Below are 22,862 nucleotides of genomic sequence, written 5' to 3' on the forward strand. Positions count from 1 at the left end.
TGCAGCTGACCAGTGACAGGTGGAAGTGCGAGATCAGGAACTAATTCTGCACGCTGTTACACTGCTGTTGAGAAACATTTTGCAAAGACATTTTTAGACTAATCTCATGGAGGCTGTTGTAAAAATAGAAGAATTGAGATAGAGATTTTAGATCATTGTGGCCCTGAGACTTCAAATGGGAATATATAAACATGACGTTTGCAGTAAATCACACAATCAGATATCTTTGTTTCAGCCTAACAATGACTACAGACTGATAATTGGAACATAATAACAGGCAAAACCAGAACAGAGCTTTCCAGTGTGGCTAAACATCCCAAATACTACTGTCACTCATTTTTTTTTAGAATCCCTACCATGTAGAATCAGGCCATTTGGCCCAACAAATCCACACCGACCCTCCGAAGAGTACCTCACCCAGGCCCATTCCCGTACCCAATTACTCTGCATTTACCCCTGATTAATGTACCTAACCCATACATCCCTGGACACTGTGGGCAATTTAGTATGACCAACTCACCTAACCTGCACATCTTTGGATTGTTGCTAAATGCCATGATCTTGTCAATTGTTGGTTCGGGCTTGAAGGGCCCCCATTCCGCCTGTTTGTTTATAGACAGGTCCGTCTCATCATCCTCAGCTTCCTCGCTGAAAATGTGTTGCTGGTCAAAGCTTCCTGTCAAGTATCTATCCAATTTCCTTTTGAATGTGACAGCGCCATCCACTCGAATTGTCTTCCCACCTCATTGTCCTTGCCCCACATCTCTGCATTAAAGGAATTCCAATCTCCAAATAGGGTCACCGCCACGGAGTGATTTGAAAACAAAGATGGGAATTTTACAGTCAAGACGGTGCTTGACCAGAGCCAATGTCAATTCAGTTAAAAATCACGCAACACCAGATTATAGTCCAACAGGTGTATTCGGAAGTACTAGTTTACAGAGCGTTGCTCCTTCATCAGGTAGCTGTGGTCTGAAAACTAGAACTTCCAAATAAACCTGTTGGACTATTACCCATTGTTGTATGATTTTTGATTTAGTCCACCCCAGTCCAACACTGGCACCTCCACATAATGTCAACTCAGTACATAATTCCAAAGGGCTTTGGCTCTCTCTCTCTCACTCTGTCTCTCTCTTTCTCTTTGTCTCCATCACAGAGCAATAATTAGCTGCATGGAACTCTGTGGGGCAGGGCAAAGGCATCTATGAGTTGCACGGCTCTTCCAACACGTTAACCAGCCCCATCCACTCTGTGTGTTACAGTCCAGCAAACTAGCCAACCAGGCTATCCAACCCTCACAGGGAGTCAGTGTGGGTCAGCAAGCTCAGGACAGTAGTGCAATGGGACTCGGAGTGGCTTAATTTATGTTAAGCCTGGTGCCTTCAGGTTTAAGGCAGGTAGAATGTCAGAGACCAGCTGGAGTGTGGTGGCATTGAATAGTCAAGTCTAGGGAAGGTGATGGTCTAGCATCACCTAGCAGTTAGTCCAGCGATCCAGGTAATGTTCTGGGGACCCGGATTTGAATCCCACCGTGGGAGATGTTGGAATATGAATTCAATAAAAATATGGAATTAAGAGCCTGATGATGACCATAGTTCATAAGTTCATAAGATATTGGAGCATAATTAGGCCATTTAGCCCATCAAGTCTACTCCACCATTCGACTATGGCTAATATGCTCCTCACCCCCATTTTCCTGCCTTGTCCCCATATCCCTTCAACCCATTACCAATTAGAAATCTGTCTAACTCCTCCTTACTCACTGTCCTAGCATCCACCACATCCACCACATCTTCCACCATGCTGGGGGGAAAAGAAAATCTATCTGGCTCACTAATGCCCTTTAGTGAAGAGTTCTTTAGACCGCTTGAGAGTCAGAACAATGCGGTTGACTCTTAACTGCCCTTCTTGGGGGTGAACAATAAATGAACTAGCCAGTGACGGCCTCCTTCCATGAATACATAAGACAAAGGTGACAGCATGAAGACCAACATAAATTTGTTTATCGGAAGAATAGCTTTTAATGACTTGAAGTTAATGACATGGAAGTAGGGAGGTGATTTTGATTAAATCTAAAATAATTTAAAGACTGAAGTGCCATATTACTGTTTCACAGAATAAGCTGCTGTTTGAAAAGCTGTTTAAGACTTTGTGTTGAGGTGGAATTATTCTCTTTGAATGAAGTCACAATGATTGAAATTAGCCAAATGGAGATCAGTTTCGTTCTCTCCAAAACAAAAATCAAAAAACCCAGCAAGAAGAAAGATACTAATACTGATTTATTTTTTTGTTTTTTTTTAACACCTGTGACGGGAACAGGCCACTGGACGTCAGGGCAGCGAGGAGGTGAGTGCAGATTGTATTTCATTTGAAACCCACATTTGCTGCATCAGTAATGGCAACACAACAGGCCAAAAGGAAAAGGATGTGTGATGAGCAACATGGAAAACCGATATATGTTCAAGGACCCCGCGGAAAATTCTGTACCAATACCAATGCAGAGCTAGTTTGAATTAGTCGTGGAGTTGAACATCAATGTTGAATATATGGATTATACATCTTCACAGCTCCATTATATATCAGCTCTGCACTAACGGCTGTTAGGCCATTGATAAAGCTGAACCTTTGATGAATTTCTAGTCTCTGTCCTGAAGCTTGTGATACCGTTAGAGTGTGGTAAATTGTGTTTTGAAGAGAGCTTTTGAATTGTTTCAGAGTGGCGAATCAAATTATGTACTTGCTAAATGGAAAAAGCTTCGTTCAGATAGTTGTCATTGAATGTTTAACTGTCTCTTGACATAGGTCAGATTTAACCAGAAAATGATTCCTCTGGAAACCAAGTATTCTGTCAAAGTAAGCGCATTCAGAGCTGTCAGTGAGGTTGTTGAGCAGTCACTTTTTCGCCTGTTCTCTCCTTTGATATCTCCGGGTAAAGCATTATTTGTTGTCAACTCCTCTCGCTGTGATGTAATAGGACTAGCCATGTTGATATGGGACAGGATTGGATCATACTTACATAGAATGAAAGACTTGCATTTAAATAGTGCCTTTCGTGACCACTGGATGTCTCAAATGAACTATTCTTGAAGTGTAATTGCATTTTTAATGCTCGAAATGCGACAACCAATTTGTGCACAGCAAACTCTCACACATGGCAATCTAATAATGACCTTCATGATTTTGTTTGAGGGATAGATGTTCACTGACATTCAGGGAGAACTCTCTTGCTGTTTGAAATAGTGGTGTGGTATCTTTCACATCCACCTGAACAAGCAGATGGGGCCTCAGTTTAACATCTTCTATGAAAGAGGTAGCAGTACTCACTCAGCACTGTAAGGAGTGCTCCTCAGGGTTTTAGCACGCAGGTCTTGGTGTTGGAATTTGAACCCAGAACATTATGACTCTGAAGAGACAATGCTACCAATTGAGTCACAGCTGACCAGGAATGGAATTAGGGAAACTGGGAAGATGTTTAATCAATTTATCATTGTTTTATAGCGACTTTTATTGGTGCCAGCTTTTTACTTCCAAATTTAATAATCAAACACAATTTCTCCCAAATATTGAATTACCCTTCTGGATAACTAGCTCAAAAACAGAAGCAAGACTGTCTGTAAGGGTATTGGGGGGAGCATATTTGTATCCTGAGTACTGGACCATCAGCACTGCCTGGTTGCTACATTTACTTATAGAGTCATAAAGATGTACAGCATGGAAACAGACCTTTCGGTCCAACTTGTTCATGCCAACCAGCTATCCTAACCTAATCTAGTCCCATTTGCCAGCACTTGACCCATATCACTCTAAACCCTTCCTATTCATATACCCAGCCAGCTGCCTTTTAAATGCTGTAATTGTACCAGCCTCTACCACTTCCTCTGGCAGCAAATTCCATACACGCACCACCCTCTGTGAAAAAGTTGCCCCTTAGGTCCTTTTTAAATCTTTCCCCTCCCACCTTAAACGTATCCCTTCTTGTTCTGGACTCCCTCACCCCAGGGAAAAAAACTTTGTTTCTTTACCCTGCCCATGCTCCTCATAATTTTGTAAACCTCTATAAGGTTACCCCTCAGTCTCCGACGTTCCAGGGAAAACAGCCCCAGCCTGTTCAGCCTCTCCCTGTAGCTCAAATCCTCCAACCTTGGCAACAACCTTGTAAATCTTTTCTGAACCCTTTGAAGTTTCACAATATCCTTTCAATAGGAGGGAGACGAGAATTGAATAATATTCCGCGAGAGGAGTTTGATGGGGGGAAAGGGGAGATTTGAATAGCACCAGCACAGCTGTAAGGTTTACTTTCTTTAAAGACCTTTACTTAAAGGAGTTAAGTGTCATATTCTTCAATGGGTGTTCCACATGAGTGCTGAGCCATCGAATATTTACCTTGCACTCGAGCTGTAGTTTTGGGTAGATGCCTTATTGAAAGGTGACTCAATGAAGGTTAATAAATCTGTGATAAAATTGTATTTTGTCATATCGATTTGAAGTGAGTGCTGGGTAAACATTATAACATTCAAGACTACAGACATTTCCAACAGTGTTACGTTTGACTGTTCTAAAATATCAGTTATGTTCAATTCTGCTTGGTAATAAGGTGGAACCTGTTACAAGGATTTGAATAGCTCAGAATTTATGATGTAGTGTTCAAAGGAGTCGAGAGTGTGGCACTGGAAAAGCACAGCAGGTCAGGCAGCATCCGAGGAGCAGGAGAATCGGCGTTTCGGATGTAAGCCCTTCATCAAGGAGGCTGAGAGATAAATGGGAGTGTTCAAAGGTGGCAGGCAGTGAGGTTGGAAGTCAGAGTGTTTGGGTGCGTGAGAGAGAAGCAAAGTGTACTGGGCAGAATTGCTATTAGCTGTATTGTCCAAGGCAACTGAACCAAAGTGGATCAGTATAGTAGGGGGCTCAGTGAACTCCTTACAGCTGGGAACGTCTCAAAAGTAGTCAGTACACAATCAGTTGTTCAGCACGGCACAGAGTGCGAGTTGAAATACCATAAGCATATTTCCTTTTTCCAAATGAGCTATTTCTCAGGAAACCAATCCAGGGGCAGGGCAGGCTTTGGTGAAGCTCACTGTTAGTGAAGAAGCTCGAGTTTGTCCAGTCAGTAACGGCCTGGAGTGTAGTTTACAAAGATCCCGGGGAGTGTAATTCTAGGAAAGAAAGGAGGCAGTCCATGATGGAACAGTTCTTGAGCAAAACTCTGTCATTTGTTTTCCTGTGTGCGGAACTCTGAAACTGGAAGTGAATGCTGATAGCCATGTGTGGAACCTCAGAGTTTCAGCACAACTTGACAGCTTAGAGACAATGGTCCTCTTCTGGGAGATTGGAGGCCAGTTTGTCAGACGTGAAGAACTGTAACCCTTTGTGACATTTTAATGAAAATTGGTCACAACAATTTCACTAATCTCTGGAGGGTTGGGTTGCAAGGGTGGCTTGGGGGAGGGTTGAGTGTGTATGATTTCTGAGAAACTGATAAAATCTGTTTGATTACAATTGTTATTTGATGTGTCCTGTGGGGCATTTGACCATTGTTTTACCTGTTACTTATATTTGCCTCACGTTGAGGTTGGGATTTTAGAACATAAATCATAAATGTCTTTGCACTGTAAAAACTATTTTTGTCAATAAATTTTGTTTGAGAAGGTTTTATTTGTAATAAACTGGTTATTCCTTGTTGACAAAAGGAACCCAACTGAATTGTTCCTCATACTTGTCACAGTTTAAGTTGGAGTCAATGCTTCAGCTACAATAGTCTGTTCACCTCTCGGGTTGCGTGTAAAAGTTGTGGTGACCAGTGCAGGAGTGGATTGAAAAGGATTTGGTACATCTCTCTATCCTCGATCATAAGAAAGTTGAGACACAACGTGTACCCTGGCTTCCTCCACACAACCCAACCTCTGGTTTATCTCCCAGCTCCCTTTTGTATTTTAAATCATTTTGCTTTCCATGACCTTGCGCGGCAATGAAGTGAAATTAACCTGTGCATTTTCTGTATCGGGCGAGCAGACGAATATGGTGTATAATGGAATGCATAGGAAATTGCACCATGTGGTAACCATGTTCAGGTGTTTTCTACCTGTGGCCCTTGATGTCACAGGTAGAAAACATCTTGAAGAAAAACTGAGAGGAATTTTCAAATCCCTTTTTTTGGGGTTCATTCACAGGCTTGGCCAACCCTATCACCACATTCCTGTGGATCTGGGGTCACACATAGGCCAGATTTAGATTACTTACAGTGTGGAAATAGGCCCTTCGGGCCAACAAGTCCACACCGACCCGCCGAAGTGCAACCCACCCATACCCCTACATTTACCCCTTACCTAACTCTACGGACAATTTACCATGGCCGATTCTACTGACTCGCACATTTTTGGACTGTGGGAGGAAACCGGAGCACCCGGAGGACCAGGAGAACGTGCAAACTCCACACAGTCAGTCGCCTGAGTCGGGAATTGAACCCGGGTCTCAGGCGCTGTGAGGCAGCAGTGCTAACCACTGTGCCACCGTGCCGTCCACATTTCCTTCCCTAAGAAGTATTAATGAACTAGATGGGTTTTCCCAACAATCAGCAATGTATGATCATCATCATTCTTAATTCCAGATTTTTTAATTTGAATTCAAATTCCACCGTCTACCATGGCAGGATTTGAACATTACCTAAGTCTCTATATTAACAGGCCAGCAATAATACCGCCAGGTCATTGCCTCCCCTTGCATTTGTTCATTGCACTTTATCCTCCTTGAGAGTAATCATTTACTTTGTGAAATGTCTATGGGTTCTGCAGCGGTTGATGCTGTCTGTTGTATTCCATACTCTTAGTTTTGTTGTTCTTGAGGTGTTCTTTCAGACCTAGGAGAAGACTGTTGATGAGGTATTGCTGCAATCTGATTGGACTGGCCTGAATCATATTCTTTTTCCTAACTGGTCTTGATATTAATAGTGCAGCCAACCAATCAGATTGTGCTTTGCCCTGAGCTAAAGGTGCTTGCTTGGCTGTACGTAGCTCCAGCAACACTGAGAAACCATCTGCCACTTCATTCCCACCATCACTGGCAAACTATGCAACTGTGCCATCTACAAGAAGCACCGCAGGAATTCACCATGGCTCCTTCAATAGTGGTTCAGGAAAAGCTCTCACCACCAGCTTCTGATGGGCAATAAATGCCTATCTTGCCAGTGATGCCCTTTACCATGAGGCGTTAATGTTAAGCAGCTGCTTGTTATAGTCTTTAATGATAGTATTTGTTAGGGCCAAGTTGGGTTTTTTGACCTTTTTACTTTTAGATTTTATTAAGTTAGCATTTATCTTTCTGTATCTCCTGTGCATCTTATTGGGAACATGCAATTATCTCTCCAATCTGCCCTTTAGAAAAGCATATGGCTTGAAAATAAATTTTACACAGATTTTTTTTTTCAGTCTTCATGTAGCCTTATACAATTGAGCTTCATGTGATGTAAAATACAGAAACGAAAGAACCATTGGATATTGCCAGAATGTTTCATGGGAAATCATTTTATCTGTAAGGCTTTTGCACCCAGAACTCAGTTATGGTTAGGATAAGAGATGTGAGATGGATACCCATCACTGAATATTGGTGGAGTACAGTGTGTGAAACCTCAAAGCTTTCAGAATGGATTAGACTTCTTCTGTGATGGTGTTAATGGAACAACGCATCTCATCAGTAAGCTGTTGTCAACACAGTCCTTGTCATAGAGTCAGAGAGCATCGAAACAGACCCTTCAGTCCAACTGGACATAATCCCAAACTAATCTAGTCCTACCTGCCTGTACTTGACCCCTATCCCTCCAAACTTTTCCTAGTCATGTACTTATCCAAATGTCTTTTAAACATAATAATTGTACCCATATCCACTACTTCTTCAGGAAGTCCATTCTACAGGCAACCACCCTCTGTGTAAAACGTTTGCCCCTCATGTCTTTCTTAAATCTCTCTCCTCTCAACTTGAAAATGCACCGTCTAGTCTTGAAATGCCCCAGGGAAAAGACAACTACCAATAACTCCATCTATACTTCTCATTATTTTATAAACTTCTATCAGGTCACCTCTCAACCTCCTGCACTCCACTGAAAAAAAGTCCCAGCCTATACAGCCTTTTATTTACGACTCAAACCTTCCATACCCGGCATTCTTATAACTGGGTGACCAAAACTGAATACAGTCTTCCAGAAGAGGCCTCACCAATGTCCTGTACAACCTCAACATGATTTCCCAACTCCTCTACTCAAAAGAACGAACAATGAAGGGAAGCATGCTAAATACCATTTTAAGCACCCTGTTAATACGTGATGCAAATTCCAAAGAATTATGTACTCGAACCCCTAGGTCCCTCTGTTCTACAGCACTACTTGAAGCCCGAGAATGTATTTAAAGAAACGATATTTCATCATAAAAAGCATAAAATATTGGCAATACTTTTCTGGAAAATATATACTTAAATAATGAATTAAAATGATGCATGATCATCGTCGTAAAGCCCATGAGTTCCTGACATGACATGGCTCATGATAGTTGAGTGTTTTTTGTGCTACTGTAGATACTATTTTTTACTGTAGCCTCTCCTGGAGCTGACTGAGGGGCGGGAGGCAGCTCCAGTGATGTGTGAGTACTGGCATCGGTCTGTTGTTCTGAATGGCCTCTCTGTGTGGTATGACTACTCTGTAGCGGGGCTGGCTCCTGAGATATGCAGAACCAAAGGCAGTAAGTGTAGATGCATGTGGTATCTTCCAATGCCTTGCCTTCTGAAAATGGCCTGGGTGTGCTGTGCGAGCTTAGCAGGGGTGGATCACCTGCCACATCCCATCTCTTGTCAGAGCAATGTGTTAGAGATTGGCAAAGCAACAGCAAAGGAATGAAACACTTCCTTTCCTCTTAAATTCTTCACCTTTCAAATGAAAATAAAATGACAACTAAGACATTATGCAGAAGTGTCAACATCATGTTTGTCCTTTTGTACTACATGGAGAAAGTGAGGTCTGCAGATACTGAGATCAGAGCAAAACATGTGTTGCTGAAAAAGCGCTGCAGGTCAGGCAGCATCCAAGGAACAGGAGAGTCGACGTTTCGGGCATAAGCCCTTCTTCGGGAATTCCTGAAGAAGGGCTTATGCCCGAAACGTCGACTCTCCTGTTCCTTGGATGCTGCCTGACCTGCAGCGCTTTTTCAGCAACACATTTTCAGCTTTTGTACTACATCCCTAGTTGCCATTTTTGTTTCATTTCTTCAAAGGATGTGCCCGGCATTTGATGCCCAAACTCAATTGCCCTTGTACTGGGTGGCTTGCCAGGCAATTTTGGAGAGCAATTAAGGGTTTACTAATTGCACTGGGTCTGTAGTTGCATGTAGGCCAGATCAGGTAAGAACAACAAATCTCCTTTGCTGAGCGACCTCAGTGAACCAGACGGGTATTTGCAACAATCATTTTGTTAGGCCGACTTTTAATTTCAGATTTTCATTTAATTCAAATTTCATCATCTGCCCTTGCAGAATTCAAACCCATATCCCCAGAACTTTAGTCTGACACACTGTGTTACAGTCCAATGATGTTGCCATTACACACTATTCATTTTTGGGGAAAGATGCTAAACTGGGAAAAAGTCATCTTGTGGATCTTAGAAAGATTAGGTGATGGATGGGTGATCGTGAATATTTGGTAATAGTGTGCAAAACTGGACTGACTGATGGAGTTTATGATCAAAAGACCATTTTCAAACTGACATTTTAGAAAGATAGGCCACTTGCTTTCATCGTTTTTATAGTCCACCTTTAAGTTTCATTTCCATTAAACAAATCAATGAATATCTCCTATTGTTACCTTGAAGCTACGGCTAAACAAGGCTTGAAGATATAGATTTCTCTAGATACCTCTCTGGAGAGCATTGTCTGTGTGTTTTAATTACAATTATTATTTGTCTCCCTGATCCAAGAATTACAAAGAGGATTGAATGTTTTTGGGACATAGGATGTGAAGTGGTTGCCTTTAACCTAGTCAAGCAGTACCCTTGATTTTGAAATGTTCTTTATCTTGCTTTTTAATCCCTCTGTGGCCTTTCCTCTCTTTAACTCATTAATCTCCTCCTGCCTCACAAGCCTTTCAAATATCTGTGTTCCTCTTATTCTGTCCTGTTGAGCATCCCTGGTTTTAACTACATTACAATCGGTGGTCATACCTTTGGATGACCGGGTCCTGCGCGCTGGAATCCCCTTCCTAAACCTTTCCCCATCTCCATCTCTCACTGCTCCTACAAAATGCCCTCAAAAATGACTTGGAAAAACCTCAGCAAGTCTGGAAGCATCCATGGAGAGAGAACAGAGTTAACATTTTGGGTGCAGTGACTTTTGTTCAGAATGGGTCTGAGTTCTGAAGAAGGGTTACTGGATCTGAAATGTTAACTCTGATTTCTCTCTACAGATGCCTCTAGACCTGCTGAGTTTCACCAGCAATTTTTGTTTTGCTTCTGATTTCCAACATCAGAATTTTTTTTTCTAAGAAATAACTTACATGACCAAAGTTTTGATCATCTGACCCAAAACCTCCTTCAGTGGCTCGATGTTATGTTTTGTTTTAGGCCTGAGTGCATTTTATTACATTAAAACTTGCCATATAAATATAAATTATTTTTGCTCAATTGATTTTACCAAGCAGGACTGATTAAATCATTCATACTTTGTGCATTTTCTGGACTGTATGCTTTTACATACATGTGGAGAAAGTGAGGACTGCAGATGCTGGAGTTCAGAGTCGAGAGTGTGTTGCTGGAAAAACGCAGCAGGTTTGGCAGTGTCTGAGGAGCGGGAGACTCGACGTTTCCTGATGAAGGACTTACACCTGAAATGTCGATTCTCCTCCTCATTGGATGCTCCTTGACTTGCTGTGCTTTTCCAGCACCGCATTTTACATAAATGTGGGTTTCATTGAAGTGAAGGAAACTGACAGAGTCCAGTGTTTGGAACTGGAGATGTCAAAGTCTACATCACATGGATATCAGGAAAGAATTTGACTTGGTTTTCTGAACACAAGAATGAGCTGAAAATGTGTTGCTGGAAAAGCGCAGCAGGTCAGGCAGCATCCAAGGAGCAGAAGAATCGATGTTTCGGGCATGAGCCCTTCTTCAGGAATGAGGAGAGTGTGCCAAGCAGGCTAAGATAAAAGGTAGGGAGGAGGGACTTGGGGGACGGGCATTGGAAATGTGATAGGAGGAAAGAGATTAAGGTGAGGGTGATAGGCCGGAGTGGGGGTGGGGGAGGAGAGTTGAAAATGTGTTGCTGGTTAAAGCACAGCAGGTCAGGCAGCATCCAAGGAACAGGAAATTCGACATTTCGGGCATAAGCCCTTCATCAGGAATGAGGAGAGTGTGCCAATCAGGCTAAGATAAAAGGTAGGGAGGAGGGACTTGGGGGAGGGGCGATGGAGATTTGATAGGTGGAAGGAGGTCAAGGTGAGGGTGATAGGCCGGAGTGGGGTGGGGGCGGAGAGGTCAGGAAGAGGATTGCAGGTTAGGAGGGCGGTGCTGAGTTGAGGGAACCGACTGAGACAAGGTGGGGGGAGGGGAAATGAGGAAACTGGAGAAATCTGAATTCATACCTTGTGGTTGGAGGGTTCCCAGGCGGAAGATGAGGCGCTCCTCCTCCAGCCATCGTGTTGTTATGTTCTGCCGGTGGAGGAGTCCAAGGACCTGCATGTCCTCGGTGGAGTGGGAGGGAGAATTAAAGTGTTGAGCCACGGGGTGGTTGGGTTGGTTGGTCCGGGCGTCCCTGAGGTGTTCTCTGAAGCGTTCCGCAAGTAAGCGGCCCGTCTCCCCAATGTAGAGGAGGCCACATCAGGTGCAGTGGATGTAATAGATGATGTGTGTGGAGGTACAGGTGAACTTGTGGCGGATATGGAAGGATCCCTTGGGGCCTTGGAGGGAAGTGAGGGAGGAGGTGTGGGCGCAAGTTTTACATTTCCTGCGGTTGCAGGGGAAGGTGCCGGGAGTGGAGGTTGGGTTGGTGGGGGGTGTGGACCTGACGAGGGAGTCACGAAGGGAGTGATCTTTGCGGAACGCTGATAGGGGAGGGGAGGGAAATATATCCCTGGTGGTGGGGTCCGTTTGGAGGTGGCGGAAATGACGGCAGATGATACGTTGTATACGGAGGTTGGTGGGGTGGTAGGTGAGAACCAGTGGGGTTCTGTCTTGGTGGTGGTTGGAGGAGCGGGGCTCAAGGGCGGAGGAGCGGGAAGTGGAGGAGATGCGGTGGAGGGCATCGTCGATCACGTTTGGGGGGAATCTGCGGTCCTTGAAGAAGGAGGCCATCTGGGCTGTGCGGTGTTGGAACTGGTCCTCCTGGGAGCAGATGCGGCGGAGACGAAGGAATTGGGAATATAGGATGGAGTTTTTACAGGGGGTGGGGTGGGAGGAGGTGTAGTCCAGGTAGCTGTGGGAGTCAGTCGGTTTATAGTAGATGTCTGTGTTGAGTCGGTCGCCTGAGATAGAAATGGAAAGGTCTAGGAAGGAGAGGGAGGAGTCTGAGACAGTCCAGGTGAATTTGAGGTCGGGATGGAAGGTGTTAGTAAAGTTGATGAACTGTTCAATCTCCTCGTGGGAGCACGAAGCAGCGCCGATACAGTCATCGATGTTGTTAGTAAAGTTGGGGGAGGAGAGGTCAGGAAGAAGATTGCAGGTTAGAAAGGTGGTGCTGAGTTCGAGGGTTGGGACTGAGACAAGGTGGTGGGAGGGGAAATGAGGAAACTGGAGAAATCTGAGTTCATCCCTTGTGGTTGGAGGGTTCCTAGGCGGAAGATGAGGTGCTCTTCCTCCAGCCGTTGTGTTGCTATGGTCTGGTGATGGAGGAGTCCAAGGACCTGCATGTCCTTGGTGGAGTGGGAGGGGGAGTTGAAGTGTTGAGCCACAGGGTGGTTGGGTTGGTTGGTCCGGGTGTCCCAGAGGTGTTCCCTGAAGCGTTCCGCAAGTAGGCGGCCTGTCTCTCCAATGTAGAAGCGGCCACATCGGGTGCAGCGGATGCAGTAAATGATGTGTGTGGAGGTGCAGGTGAATTTGTGGCGGATATGGAAGGATCCCTTGGGGCCTTGGAGGGAAGTAAGAGGGGAGGTGTGGGCGCAAGTTTGCATTTCTTGTGGTTGCAGGGGAAGGTGCCGGGAGTGGAGGTTGGGTTGGTGGGGGGTGTGGACCTGACAAGGGAGTCACGGAGGGAGTGATATTTTTGGAACGCTGATAGGGGAGGGGAGGGAAATATATCCCTGGTGGTGGGGTCCGTTTGGAGGTGGCGGAAATGACGATGGATGATATGATGTATATGGAGGTTTGTGGGGTGGTAGGTGAGGACCAATGGGGTTCTGTCCTGGTGGCGATTGGAGGGGCGGGGCTCAAGGGTGGATGAGCAGGAAGTGGAGGAGATGTGTTGGAGAGCATCGTCGACCACGTGGCGATTGGAGGGGCGGAGCTCAAAGGTGGAGGAGCGAATGCAGTAAAGTGGAGATGTGGTGGAGAGCATCATTCCACCATCTCCAATCGGACCCCACCACCAGGGATATATTTCCCTGCCCTCTCCTATCAGCGTTCCAAAAAGAACACTCCCTCCATGACTCCCTTGTCAGGTCCACACCCCCCACCAACCCAACCTCCACTCCCGGCACCTTTCCCTGCAACCTCAAGAAATGCAAAAGTTGCACCCACACCTCCCCCCTTACTTCCCTCCAAGGCCCCAAGCGATCCTTCCATATCCGCCACAAACTCACCTGCACCTCCACATACATCATTTACCGCATCCGCTGCACCCGATGTGGCCTCCTCTATATTGGGGAGACAGGCCGCCTACTTGTGGAACATTTCAGCGAACACCTCTGGGACACTCGGACCAACCAACCCAACCACCCCGTGGCTCAATACTTCAACTCCCCCTCCCTTCCACCAAGGACATGCAGGTCCTTGGACTCCTCCATCGCCAGACCATAGCAACACGATGGCTGGAGGAAGAGTGCCTCATCTTCCGCCTGGGAACCCTCCAACCACAAGGGATGAAGTCAGATTTCTCCAGTTTCCTCACTTCCCCTCCCCCCACCTTGTCTCAGTCCCAACCCTCAAACTCAGCACCACCTTCCTAACCTGCAATTTTCTTCCTGATCTCTCTGCCCCCACCCCACTCCGGCCTATCACCCTCACCTTAACCTCCTTCCACCTATCGCATTTCCAACAGCCCTCTCCCAAGTCCCTCCTTCCTACCTTTTATCTTAGCCTGCTTGGCACACTCTCCTCATTCCTGAAGAAGGGCTCATGCCCGAAACGTCGATTCTCCTGCTCCTTGGATGCTGTCTGACCTGCTGCGCTTTTCCAGCAACACATTTTCAGCTCTGATCTCCAGCATCTGCAGTCCTCACTTTCTCCCTGAACACAAGAGTGATCGGGATTAAAAGCAGAAAGCCACATATGGGACCAGGGTTTAACACACAAACCGTGCCCCCTTGGAATAGTGAATATACGGAACACATTTGTGGCAAAAAGCAAAATGATATTGAGTTAGTTATTTTGGAGACACGCCTTGTTAAATATCATGTTTAGGGTATTGTATTGGATACTGAAAAGTTTGGTTTAGGCTAAGTGGGTGAAAATTACTTGAAAAATGATGGTTACCCTATTGCTACAACTGGAGGTGGTGTTACCTTGAGGCAAGGTGGACAGTGCAAATGCAATGGTAGATCAGTGTTCTGAGTTTGATATGATTGGCTTCAAGGATTAAGGAATACTTATACTTACTTTTGCCCAAGAGATTAACTGAGCTTTGTGAAACCTGTGATTAGGTAGATTTCATGTAGTTTGAAGCCAGCAGCACAAAATATGTTTTGGTTTTGAAATAATCCCTTATTTATTTAGATGCTTATGGTGTGGGGTGAGGGGGGGGGGGGGGGGGGTGGGGGGGGGGGGAGGTGGCAGTGGTGGAGAGATGATGCAGTGGATTACTGTACCTTTTATTCTATACACAACTCAAAGCATCATCTGGAATCAAACATTTATTGTGCAGCATTTATGTGTCTTTCAAACACAAATTATTCGCTGCTGAATATTTCATGACCATCCGTCATGAGATCATGCTCCAACCTTTCTAATATCAGTCGGAAGGGATTCTGACGTTTCTCTTTCCTAGAAGTAGCTGGAATTAGATTCTTCTGTCTGATGTTTGTTGAACTGACTATGCTGCATGTCCTGATTAAAATGTAATACACCCCACAGACAAATACCTGGAGGTAACATTGAAACACAGTATTTATCCCTCTTGTGGGATACAGTTGTATTCCCAATGATATTCTCTGCATACTCAAATCAGTGCTGGCAATAGCTCTCTGTAACAAAACCATATCTGCCAAGAAATGTGTGATTTTATCTGTAGTTGTATTTTATGCAGGCTGTGACAGAATTCTTAAAATTGGTATAATCCAAGTCAATATTATTCAACCAGTCAACATAAGGGAAAGAGGAACAGAAAGTTATATTAGTAGTGTGTATGGTTGCGTGTATAGAGCATGGAGCACTCACCATCCTGACTTGGAAATATGTCGTCACTATCACGGTGGCCCAGTGGTTAGCACTGCTGCCTCACAGCGCCTGAGACCCGGGTTCAATTCCCAACTCAGGCGACCGACTGTGTGGAGTTTGCACGTTCTCCCCGTGTCTGCGTGGGTTTCCTCCGGGTGCTCCGGTTTCCTCCCACAGTCCAAAGATGTGCGGGTCAGGTGAATTGGCCATGCTAAATTGCCCGGAGTGTTAGGTAAGGGGTAAATGTAGGGGTATGGGTGGGTTGCGCTTCGGCGGGTCAGTGTGGACTTGTTGGGCCGAAGGGCCTGTTTCCACACTGTAAGTAATCTAATCTAATCACCTGGACCTCCCACCCTAACATCACTGTGGGACAACTACATCACATGGACTGCAGCGGTTCAAGAAGGCAGCTCATCACCACCTTCTCAGGGGTGACTAGAGATGGGCAATAAATGCTTTGCCAATGACACCCACATCCCATCTGCAAATAAAAATGAATCTGATGGGCTGAATGGCCTGATTTGTTGCAGCACCTTTTGAAACAAAACGTGTTCACAGGATGTGCGTGTTGCTGGCTGGACTAGCATGTATTGCCCATTCTTATCTGCCCTTGAGAAGATAGTGGGATCCACCTTTATGAACCACCACAGTCCATCTGGTGTAGAAGCACAACACAATGGAAAGTGTGCTCAGTTTGCAGCCAGGACTTTGGATACACTAGGATTGTGGGACGGTCACTGAAACTAGTCTGTCATGGATGCAGATTGCGACCAGTGAGAGTGAGTTCAAGTAGCTTTTTCTCTCTTATTGATTCCCTCACCAAGTGCCACAGACCCAGTCATAGAGTCAAACTGCACAGAAACAGACCCTTCAGTCCAACTGGCTCATGCTGACCATAATCCCAAATTAAACTAGACCCACCTGACTACACTTGGCCCATATCCTTCCAAACATTTCTTATTCATGAACTTATCCAAATGCCTTTGAAATGTTATAACTGTATCAACATCCACCACTTCCCCAGGAAGTTCATTCCATCTGCCAACCACCCTCTGTGTGTAAAAAAATGTCCCTCATGTCTTTTGTAAATCTTTCTCCTCTCGCCTTAAAAATGTGCCCTTAGTCTTGAAATCCCCCACCCTAGGGAAAAAGACACCTACCATTCACCTTATCTATATGCTGCATGATTTAATAACCCTCTGTAAGGTCACCCCTCAAACTCCTACACTCCAGTGAAAAAGTCCCTGCGTATCTAGCTTCTCCTTACAAATTAAATCCTCCATTCCCAGTAACATCCTGGTAAATCTCCTCTGAACCGTCTCCAGCTTAATAAGATCCTAATACAATTTATCAGCTACATAATTTGGAACTTGGCCAGTGTGATCAGTAAGGGAATTAGCGAGCCACTCTTGCTGATGAACATTGAAACCCTTTCTGCTCTTAGCGTTTCTTCCAGTTGATAGTCATCCAGCAGGAACACCGCTTCATCAGCCAGGGAATGGGCTGCGACATGTGGGAATCAGTAGAAGATTTCCTTACCCATGTATAGCCTGATGTCATGAGACTTCATAGAGTTTAGAGTTAAGGTTGATGACCCCAGTGACATTCAGCGTTGACTGTGTTGCCATCTCTGGAAGGGCTGTCCTGCTGGCGATGTGACCTGAAAATCGGAGAAAGCATGGAATCAAAGAAGAGGGCTTATTACCCTTGGTTTCATGTCTCCTGTAAGAGGTGGCTGAGGACATCGCATTGAAGTGTCCCTCAGCAAGAAAACAACTGAGCCTGGTTGTTGTGCCAAGGTAGAGCAAAGAAGGCACTTGAGCTCCCTTTACTCTTGTGAGCCAGTGAGTGCTCCTGGGAACATGACCACTTTTCTAGACAAGAGACAGTGTATTGGCACGGGAGGAAGAAGGATCAAGTTTGTCTTTGCTTTTGTCCTGTATTTTAAGTACAAAGCCCTCATTGTGTTTGTTTTCAATGAGGAGGAACAGCAATAAATTGTCACTGCCTCATGACATTTTTAATCTTGTCAATCATATTCCACCTGCAAGTGCTGGGGATTCAGAGAGAGAAGGCACATGAGCTCTATCTACTCTGTGTCAAATGGAGCTGCTGGCTGAGCTTGGTGAACCTGAATTATATTTTCACACAATCAGGATGTTACGGATGCAGGTGGTAACTTTACCCAAAATCATCCCCTTTGGCATGAATGGGTTTGCCAAATGCACCAGCAGAGTGGGAAAGCTTTAACCACTCAGAAATGTACGCTCTTTATTTTCTGAGTGGGTCGGAATACTGTTGCAACGTCTGCTCAGAATGACCTCAGCACCAGTGCAGCTGGTTCACTCGCAGGCAGTGCTGCAGCTGATCCCGAGCAGAAACATCCCGGTTGCAGTTCCAATGTGTGCAGTCAATATTCCCATTCCTTCTGCACCCCTCCCACGCTTCTGAGATCACCGGGCAATCTGAAACGTATCTGCTTATTGCATGCCAGTGCTGTGATCAAGAACCCCCCTCCCCCTCCCCCATTACATTTGGAACAATCTCTGCCTTTCGTGTTGCATAAAGCACAGTGTTTCTGTCAGCTTTACACTGCAGTATCCTGCAACTCTCTGGAGGAGGGCTGAGTGATTTTTCCCCAGCCTAGCCACTTAACTCTTTCAGGACCATCACATTCCACAGTGTTTAAAAAAAAATGTATCTGACTCAACATCATGATGGGCATTGAGTAATTTCAAAGCATGTGTTCAAACCTTTTCACTATCAGCATGCTATTGTGACTCTGACAAATTCTCATCCCAGACCTATACACTGATCGAGTGTAGCTTTTTAATGATGAGGATGTTACTGGGCCAGCATTTGTTACCCATCCCTAATTACCAAGAGGGCAGTGGGTCTGGAGTTATATGTAGGAAGACCTGGTAAGGATAGCAGCTTCCTTCTCTAAAGGACATCAGTGAACCAGATGGTTTTTTTCCTGGCAATCAGGTCATTAGATTCTTAATTTCAGAAGTTTATTGAATTCAAATTCGACCACCTGCCATGGTGGGATTTGAATCCAGGTCCCTGGGACATTACCTGGGTTTCTGGATTCATTGTCCAGCCACAAGGCTCACTGGCACCTTCCCACTCCATTGCATCCAGGGAGTAAGTAACTTGACTCTCAAACATCCCCTCCCTGTGTTAGATTTCTCCACCCCCACCATCAATCTATTCAGGGATGTAATGACATGCCACTATAGTGAGTGGGACTTCAGCCAAGTCCTCCTGCCTCAGAGTTATGGAGTCATACAGCACAGAAACAGACCCTTCGACCTGACTGGTCCATGCTGACCCTGTTTCCTAAACTGAACTAGTCCCATTCATCTGAGTTTGCCCTATCTCCCTTTCCGATGCACGTACCTGTCCAAATGCCTTTTAAATGCTGTAATTGTACCATCCTCCACCAATTTCTCTGGCAGCTCATTCCATACACACACCACCCTCTGTGTGAAAAAGTAGTGCCTCAGGTCCCTTTCAAATCTTTCCCCTCTCAATTTAAACCTATGCCCTCTAGTTTTGGACTCCCCTACTCTGGGGAAAAGATCTTGGCTATTCACTGTACCTATGCCCCTCATGATTTTGTCAACTTCTATAAGATTACCCCTTAGCCTCATTCACTCTAGGGAAATATGTCCAAACCTATCCAAACTCTCCAGGCTTGGTAACATCCTTGTAAATCATTTTTGCACCCTTTCCAGTTCAGAAACGTTCTTCCGACAGCAGGGTGACCAGAATTGCGTGTGGTACTCCAGATGTGACCTTACCAATGTCCTTATACAGAGGTAGGGGCACTACCACTATACCAAGAGAGCTTTCATAGAATCCCTACAGAGTGGAGCAGGCCATTCAGCCTATCATCCCCACATCAACCCTCCGAAGAGCATCCCACCCAGATCCAGCCTGCCCTACCCAATCCCTGTAACCCTGCATTTCCCATGGTCAATCCAGCCTAACCTGCACATCACTGGACACTATGGACAATTTAGCATGGCCAATCCACCCCAAGCTGCACATCCCTGGGCACTATGGACAATTTAGCATGGCCAGTCCATCCTAACCAGCACATCTCTGGGCACTGTGGGCAATTTAGCATGGCCAATCCACCCTAACCTGCACATCTCTGGGCACTGTGGGCAATTTAGCATGACCAATCCACCCTAACCAGCACATCTCTGGGCACTATGGGTAATTTAGCATGACCAATCCACCCTAACCAGCACATCCCTGGGCACTGTGGACAATTTAGCATGACCAATCCACCCTAACCAGCACATCACTGGGCACTATGGGTAATTTAGCATGACCAATCCACCCTAACCAGCACATCCCTGGGCACTGTGGACAATTTAGCATGACCAATCCACCCTAACCAGCACATCTCTGGGCACTATGGGTAATTTAGCATGGCCAATCCACCCTAAACTGCACATCCCTGGGCACTATGGGTAAGTTAGCACAGTCAATCCACCCTAACCTGCACATTCCTGGGCACTGTGGGCAATTTAGCATGGCCAATCCACTCTAACCTGCACATCTCTGGGCACTGTGGGCAATTTAGCATGACCAATCCACCCTAACCAGCACATCACTGGGCACTATGGGTAATTTATCATGACCAATCCACCCTAACCTGCACATCCCTGGGCACTGTGGGTAATTTATCATGGCCAATCCACCCTAACCTGCACATGCCTGGGCACTGTGGGTAATTTAGCATGACCAATCCACCCTAACCTGCACATCTCTGGGCAATTTATCATGGCCAATCCACCCTAACCTGCACATCCCTGGGCACTATGGGTAATTTATCATGGCCAATCCACCCTAACCTGCACATGCCTGGGCACTGTGGGTAATTTATCATGGCCAATCCACCCTAACCTGCACATCTCTGGGCACTATGGGTAATTTATCATGGCCAATCCACCCTAACCTGCACATCCCTGGGCACTGTGGGTAATTTACCATGGCCAATCCACCCTAACCTGCACATGCCTGGGCACTGTGGGTAATTTAGCATGACCAATCCACCCGAACCTGCACATCTTTGGAGGCTCCTCCCTGCTTTACCTTGGTGTTGATAAGGTGCACTGTTCCCTGCAGTGTGTGGAATGAGTATGAAACAATTCACAGCCATCTCATTGACTGAAAGTTTAATCATTAAAACCACAGCCATTAGATGTATTGAAGTGAGCCTAGTTATATAAATCCTGTCTCATTACCATGCACATGAAGCTGCTTTAGATCTTACAAACTTTGTCGAGGTTTGTAGAAGCTGGTTTGTCACCGCTGACCGCCTGTGACTCACGTGTACAGTAAATAACCTTTCCCGAACACCAGCTGCTTATTTTTAAGCTTGCAAATTGCATTTTTCCACATAATGTGGAGACACTTTCAAAAATATAAATCCTTTATGTATGGTTTTGCCTTTCTTAAAGTCCTATCCACATTATGAAACGATTAATGAGTAAAACTGGGAAGATCTTGAATGAAATAAAATTTAATCAGGGAGAGGAGCTTTGTGCTACTGAGCCTCACATGAGGACTTCAGTCCATCATCAAGGCTAATACCTTGTACCTCACCATCCACCAAGAGCTCAGAGTTAAAATCGAGAGTCAAATGCTCCCATGACATCTGTGATTGTGTCTCACACTCAAGGGTCTCTCGCAATCAAAAAAATGGGACAAGTGATCGTTACTTCTTTATAAAAAAAGAAATCAGTGCTCATTTGTAGGATAAAGACCTCGTCAGATCTGATACACAATGATATGTCACATGGGGGAAGGAGTTGAAGGGAAGGATGAGAAGCCAGAGTATTGCTGTGGTAATAACAGCTAACAGGCTGAAGATAAACCTAGGCAAACCTTAAAGCCTGTAAAAACACGCCAGGGAATGAAAGCTACTGCCAGTTAAGCTTCTTCTGAAGAATAGTTGTACCAGACTCGAAATGTTAACCCTGTTTCTCTCTACAGGCTTGCTGGGTTTCTCCAGCATTCTCTGTGTTGGTTTCAGATCTCCCGCTTGCTCAGTATTTTCTGTTTTTTCACCGTGACTTACTTTTATTTTCCTCAGATTATTGGCCGGTTGCCATATTGCTGAAGTCCTGGAGAAGAGTCAGACCAGACTCGAAACCTGAACTCTGTTTCTCTGTCCATGGTTGTGGCCAGACCTGCTGAGTTTCTCCAGTGTTTGTAACGTATTACTCCCCTTGGCCCCAGCAGCAGCTAGTATCACAACTCCTCTGTGGACTAGCCACAGAACCATGTGTGCGCGTTCCATTGAACTTAGAAATAATCCTTTTTTTGGTCTCTCATTTCTTTTCCCTTCTCTTTTCCTCTCTTTTATTTTATTTCTTCTTGCCTGCACAGCTTTAATCTCATTGTCGGGGCACTTTCCATCTGCTGCCGTGTTCCTTGGTGTCAGACTCAGCCCCCATGATGAGCAGTTGAAATCACAATCTGCGAGTATTCTGCTCTGGGAATGGCCTAGGTTCCTACCTCCTGCCTTACGCAAGCAGAAACATGGGAGACTGGTGGAGGGAATTCAAAGCAGAATGATGAGAGTGGGACAAAAGACGACCAAGACCAGGATGTGAATCCACAGAGCAGCATGTGGGATATTGACAGGAGGAAAGATGGAGAGAGAAAGCTACATAGAAAGGCAAAGTAGTTTTGTTACATGTCACAAAACAATAGTGGTGTAATGTTCAGATATCTCTTAGCCTACAATTTGGAGAGAGAAATTACAGTTCGATTGCAATTCATTGTGGCCATCTTTTAATGTACATACATATCAAGAAAAGACAAAGAAGATTCAGAGACAAATTGCTGCTGACTCAGCCTGGTGCAGCATACGCACAGGAACGAGGAGCAGGAGGCAATTTAACACATTGAGTCTGTCCCCCACTCAGAGCAATCATGGTTGATCTCATTTCGGCCTCAACTCCACTTTCCTGCTCTCTGCATAACCCTTCAATCTCTTACTGGTTAAAAAAACCCAGCATATCTCCTCCTTAAACCTACTCAGTGTCCCAGTATCAGTACAGTCTGGGGGAGTGAATTCCACAGATTCACAGTGCTTTGAGAGAAGTAATTTCTCATCAGCTTTATTTTAAATCTGCTACCCCAAACCCTGAATCTATTACCTCTTGTTCCAGATTTCCCCACATGAAGAGACATCCTATGTCTACTTTGTCAATCACCTTTAGCATTTATACTAGATTTCCTCTCCTCTCTGAGAAATTGATTGTTCAATCTCCCTTTATAAAAT

At 45.1% G+C, this 22,862-nt stretch overlaps 1 protein-coding gene across 1 annotated transcript in view; it reads left to right on the forward strand.

Moving 5' to 3' along the window:
• The first annotated feature begins 2,331 nt into the window (after positions 1-2,331).
• Positions 2,332-22,862, forward strand: part of aatkb (apoptosis-associated tyrosine kinase b) — a 456,234-nt gene continuing 435,703 nt past the window's right edge. Inside the window, exon 1 of the mRNA XM_060844816.1 lies at positions 2,332-2,346. The gene's annotated coding sequence lies outside the window, so the exon portion shown is untranslated. The remainder of the gene's footprint in view (positions 2,347-22,862) is intronic.

Source organism: Hemiscyllium ocellatum, chromosome 25, assembly GCF_020745735.1.
Source record: "Hemiscyllium ocellatum isolate sHemOce1 chromosome 25, sHemOce1.pat.X.cur, whole genome shotgun sequence".
Classification (NCBI taxonomy): Eukaryota; Metazoa; Chordata; class Chondrichthyes; order Orectolobiformes; family Hemiscylliidae; genus Hemiscyllium; species Hemiscyllium ocellatum.